This window comes from Oncorhynchus tshawytscha, unplaced genomic scaffold, assembly GCF_018296145.1.
Source record: "Oncorhynchus tshawytscha isolate Ot180627B unplaced genomic scaffold, Otsh_v2.0 Un_contig_6830_pilon_pilon, whole genome shotgun sequence".
NCBI lineage: Eukaryota > Metazoa > Chordata > Actinopteri > Salmoniformes > Salmonidae > Oncorhynchus > Oncorhynchus tshawytscha.
This window is the reverse complement of record NW_024607804.1, coordinates 23,343-29,349: the sequence shown is the minus strand read 5'-3', so window position 1 is coordinate 29,349 and position 6,007 is coordinate 23,343.

Below are 6,007 nucleotides of genomic sequence, written 5' to 3'. Positions count from 1 at the left end.
GAAGGAGTAAGGGAAGGAGTAAGGGAGAAGGAGGAGAAGGGGAGAAGGAGTAAGGGAGAGGGAGTAAGGGAGAGGGAGTAAGGGAGAGGAGTAAGGGAGAAGGAGTAAGGAGAGGGAGGGGAGAAGGAGTAAAGGGAGTAAGGGAGAGGGAGGGAGAAGGGAGAGGGAGCAAGGGAGAAGGAGTAAGGGAGAGGGAGAGGAAGGGAGAAGGAGTAAGGAGAAGGAGTAAGGGAGAGGGAGTAAGGGAGAGGGAGTAAGGAGAGGGAGTAAGGGAGAAGGAGTAAGGAGAAGGAGAGGGAGAAGGAGTAAGGGAGAAGGAGTAAGGGAGAGGGAGTAAGGGAGAAGGAGTAAGGGAGAAGGAGTAAGGGAGAGGGAGTAAGGGAGAGGGAGTAAGGGAGAAGGGAGTAAGGGAGAGGGAGTAAGGGGAGAAGGAGTAAGGGAGAGGGGAGTAAGGAGGAGGGAGGGGGAGGGAGAAGGAGTAAGGGAGAAGGGAGAGTAAGGGAGAGGGAGAAGGAGTAAGGGAGAGGAGTAAGGGAGAGGGAGTAAGGGAGAGGGAGTAAGGGAGAGGGAGTAAGGGAGAGGGAGGAGAGGGAGTAAGGGAGAAGGGAGTAAGGGAGAGGGAGTAAGGGGAGAGGGAGTAAGGGAGAAGGAGTAAGGGAGAGGGAGAAGGAAGGGGAGAAGGAGTAAGGGAGAAGGAGTAAGGAGAGGAGTAAGGGAGAGGGAGTAAGGGAGAAGGGAGTAAGGGAGAAGGAGAGTATGGAGAGGGAGTAAGGGAGAAGGAGTAAGGGAGAGGGAGTAAGGAGAGAGGGAGTAAGGAGAAGGAGTAAGGGAGAAGGAGTAAGGAGAGGGAGTAAGGGGAGAAGGAGTAAGGGAGAGGGAGTAAGGGAGAGGAGTAAGGGAGAAGGAGTAAGGGAGAGGGAGTAAGGGAGAAGGAGTAAGGAGAGGGAGTAAGGGAGAGGGAGTAAGGGAGAAGGAGTAAGGGAGAGGGAGTAAGGGAGAGGGAGTAAGGGAGAAGGAGTAAGGGAGAAGGAGTAAGGGAGAGGGAGAAGGGAGAGGGAGTAAGGGAGAAGGAGTAAGGGAGAAGGAGTAAGGGAGAAGGGAGAAGGAGTAAGGGAGAAGGAGTAAGGGAGAGGGAGAAGGAGTAAGGGAGAGGGAGTAAGGGAGAAGGAGAAGGGAGAAGGAGTAAGGGAGAGGGAGTAAGGGAGAGGGAGTAAGGAGAAGGAGTAAGGAAGGAGTAAGGGAGAAGGAGTAAGGGAGAGGAGTAAGGGAGAAGGAGTAGAGGGAGAAGGAGAGGAGGGAGTAAGGGAGAAAGGAGTAAGGGAGAGGGAGTAAGGGAGAAGGAGTAAGGGAGAAGGAGTAAGGGAGAGGGAGTAAGGGAGAGGGAGTAAGGGAGAGGGAGTAAGGAGAAGGAGTAAGGGAGAAGGAGTAAGGGAGAAGGAGTAAGGGAGAGGGAGTAAGGGAGAAGGAGTAAGGGAGAAGGAGTAAGGGAGAGGGAGTAAGGGAGAGGGAGTAAGGAGAGGGAGTAAGGGAGAGGGAGTAAGGGGAGAAAGGGAAGGAGAAGGAGTAAGGGAGAAGGAGTAAGGGAGAGGGAGTAAGGGAGAAGGAGTAAGGGAGAAGGAGTAAGGGAGAGGGAGTAAGGGAGAAGGAGTAAGGGAGAAGGGGAGTAAGGGAGAAGGGAGTAAGGGAGAAGGAGTAAGGGAGAAGGGAGTAAGGGAGAGGGGAGTAAGGAGAAGGAGTAAGGGAGAAGGAGAAGGAGTAAGGAGAAGGGGAGAAGGAATAAGGGAGAAGGAGTAAGGAGAGGGAGTAAGGGAGAGGGAGTAAGGGAGAAGGAGTAAGGGAGAAGGAGTAAGGGAGAGGGAGTAAGGGAGAAGGAGTAAGGGAGAAGGAGTAAGGGAGAGGGAGTAAGGGAGAAGGAGTAAGGGAGAAGGAGTAAGGGAGAGATAATGAGAAAGGAAAAAGAAAGAAGGAAAAGAGAGAATAAGTAGGGTGTCACAGAGACTGAGAGAGAGACAGAGAGACGGAGAGAGAGACAGAGAGACTGAGAGACGGAGAGAGAGAGAGAGAGAGAGAGAGAGAGATAGATAGATAGAGACAGAGAGACGGGGGAGAGAGAGAGACGGAGAGAGAGAGAGAGAGAGAGAGAGACGAGAGAGGAGAAAGAGAAAAGAGAGAAAGAGACAGACAGACAGAGAGAGAGAGAGATAGATAGAGACAGAGAGACTGAGAGAGAGACAGAGAGATAGATAGAGACAGAGAGACGGGGAGAGAGAGAGAGACGGAGAGAGAGAGAGAGAGAGAGACGGAGAGAGAGAAAGAGAGAAAGAGACAGACAGACAGACAGACAGACAGACAGACAGAGAGAGAGAGAGAGAGATAGATAGAGACAGAGAGACTGAGAGAGAGACAGAGAGACAGAGACAGAGCGAGAGAGAGAGAGACAGAGAGAGAGATAGATAGAGACAGAGAGACGGGGGGAGAGAGAGAGACGGAGAGAGAGAGAGAGAGAGAGGAGAGAGAGAAAGAGAGAAAAGAGACAGACAGACAGACAGACAGACAGACAGACAGACAGAGAGAGAGAGAGAGAGACAGAGAGAGAGGTAGACATAAAGAGAGAGAGAGAGAGAGACAGAGAGAGACTGACACCCCTATCAGATCACAGCACAATCACAGTCTACTTGAACAGAGCAATACTCAATCATAAGGCAATCAAAGCAAAAGGAACTGAATAATATTAAGAAATGCTATAGCTGGAAGGAATGTAGTGTGGAAACCTACAAAAAAAAAACAATTAGGCAACAACAAATTCAATCCCTTTTAGACAACGTCCTGGACAAAACGTTACACTGTAATAGTGAAGGTGTAAACTTGGCAGTAGAAAATCTAAACAGTATATTTGACCTCAGCTTCCCTATCAAATCTAACAACAATGACAACAAGAAATTGAGAAACCTGTCCAACCAAAACCATAGAGACCCAGAAAACCTCTACGCCTTCACTATGGTGAATCACTAAAACAATACAGAAATACACGACGGAAGAAGAAGGAACAGCACGTCTGAAATCAGCTCAATGTAATTGAAGAATCCATAGACTCAAACCACTTCTGGGAAAATTGGAAAACACTAAAGAAACAACAACACGAATAATTATCTATCCAAAATGGAGATGTATGGAACAAACAGCAAAAACATATACATGATCAAATACAAATCTTAGAATCAACTATTAAAGACGACCAGAACCCACTGGATTCTCCAATTACATTGAATTAACTACATACAGGACAAAATACAAACCCTCCAACCCAAAAAGGTCTGTGGTGTTGATGGTCTCCTCAATGAAATGACAAATTCCAATTGGCTATACTTAAACTTTTAAACATCATCCTTAGCTCTGGCATCTTCCCCAATATTTGGACCCAAGGACTGATCATCCCAATGCATAAAAGTGGAGACAAATTTGACCCCAATAACTACCGTGGGGTATACATCAACAGCAACCTTGGGAAAATCCTCTGCATTGTCATTAACAGCAGACTCGTACATTTCCTCAGTGAAAACAATGCACTGAGAAACTGTCAAATTGGCTTTTTACCAAATTACCGTACGACAGACCACGTATTCACCCTGTACACTCTAATTGACAAACAAACAAAAAACAAAGGCAAAGTCTACTCATGCTTTGTTGATTTCAAAAAAGCCTTTGACTTGATTTGGAAAGAGGGTCTGATATATTTGATAATTGATGGAAAGGGGTTTGGGGGAAAAACATACGACATTATAAAATCCATGTACACAAACAACAGGTGTGTGGTTAAATTGGCAAAAACACATATTTCTTTCCACAGGGCTGGGGGGGAGACAGGGATGCAGCTCAAGCCCTACCCTCTTCAACATACACTGCTCAAAAAAATAACACACTAAACACTAAAATAACACATCCTAGATCTGAATGAATGAAATATTCTTATTAAATACTTTTTCTTTACATAGTTGAATGTTCTGACAACAAAATCACACAAAAATTATCAATGGAAATCAAATTTATCAACCCATGGAGGTCTGGATTTGGAGTCACACTCAAAATTAAAGTGGAAAACCACACTACAGGCTGATCCACACACACTACAGGCTAATCCAACAAGTCAAAATGAGGCTCAGTAGTGTGTGTGGCCTCCACGTGCCTGTATGACCTCCCTACAAAGCCTGGTCATGCTCCTGATGAGGTGGCGGATGGTCTCCTCAGGGATCTCCTCCCAGACCTGGACTAAAGCATCCGTCAACTCCTGCACAATGTGGCGTTGGTGGATGGAGCGAGACATGATGTCCCAGATGTGCTCAATTGGATTCAGGTCTGGGGAACGGTTGGGCCAGTCCATAGCATCAATGCCTTCCTCTAGCATTGTCTTGCATTAGGAGGAACCCAGGGCCAACCGCACCAGCATATGGTCTCACAAGGGGTCTGAGGATCTCATCTCGGTACCTAATGGCAGTCAGGCTACCTCTGGCGAGCACATGGAGGGCTGTGCGGCCCCCCAAAGAAATGCCACCCCACACCATGACTGACCCACCGCCAAACCGGTCATGCTGGAGGATGTTGCAGGCAGCAGAACGTTCTCCACAGCATCTCCAGACTCTGTCACGTCTGTCACATGTGCTCAGTGTAAACCTGCTTTCATCTGTGAAGAACACAGGGCGCCAGTGGCGAATTTGCCAATCTTGGTGTTCTCTGGCAAATGCCAAACGTCCTGCACGGTGTTGGGCTGTAAGCACAACCCCCACCTGTGGACGTCGGGCCCTCATACCACCCTCATGGAGTCTGTTTCTGACCGTTTGAGCAGACACATGCACATTTGTGGCATGCTGGAGGTCATTTTGCAGGGCTCTGGCAGTGCTCCTCCTGCTCCTCCTTGCACATAGGCGGAACCCATTGCCCTTTATGGTTGTGAGGTCTGGGGTCCGCTTACCAACCAAGAATTCACAAAATGGGACAAACACCAAATTGAGACTCCGCATGCAGAATTCTGCAAAAAATATCCTCGGTGTATAACGTAAAACCAATAATGCATGCAGAACATAATTAGGCTGATACCCGCTAATTAGTAAAATCCAGAAAAGAGACGTTAAATTCTACAACCACTTAAAAAGGAAGTGATTCCCAACCCTTCCATAACAAAGCCATCACCTACAGAGAAATGAACATGGAGAAGAGTCCCCTAAGAAAGATGGTCCTGGGGCTCTGTTCACAAACACAAACAGACACCACAGATCCCAAGGACAGCAACACAATTAGACCCAACCAAATCATGAGAAAACATGCCAATAAAGCCCCTTAAATTGAAATTAAAATTGAAATTGAGAGGGAGAGAGAGAGAGAGAGAGTAGGAGAGAGAGAGAGAGAGAGAGAGAGAGAGAGAGAGGAGAGAGAGAGAGAGAGAGAGAGAGAGAGAGAGAGAGAGAGAGAGAGAGAGAGAGAGAGAGAGAGTAGAGAGAGAAAAGGCTTATTGAGGCCGAGAGAGAAGAGAGAAGAGAGAGAGAGTAGGAGAGAGAGAGAGAGAGAGAGAAGAGAGAGAGAGAGAGAGAGAGGAGAGAGAGAGAGGTCTGAGGCTGCCAGCTGGTAGAGAGAGAGAGAGAGAGAGAGAGAGAGAGAGAGAAAGCAGAGAGAGAGAGAGGAGAGAGAGAAGCAGGGGGCTGTACTAACACTAAAAGGCTTATTGCAGGCCGCTGAAAGTTTCAATGCAGTAGAAAGTAATGGGGCTGGCAGGGCGGAATCAATTATTAACCACAACAGAATTTCCCACAGGTCTGAGGCTGCCAGCTGGTACTGTGCTTCCACTGAGGAAGGAAGACTTTACTGCAGCAAAGGCAGCTGACATGTAGCAGGTCCAGTCTCTCTCTATATAGTAGCAGGTCCAGTCTCTCTATATAGTAACAGGTCCAGTCTCTCTCTATATAGTAACAGGTCCAGTCTCTCTCTATATAGTAACAGGTCCAGTCTCTCTCTCTCT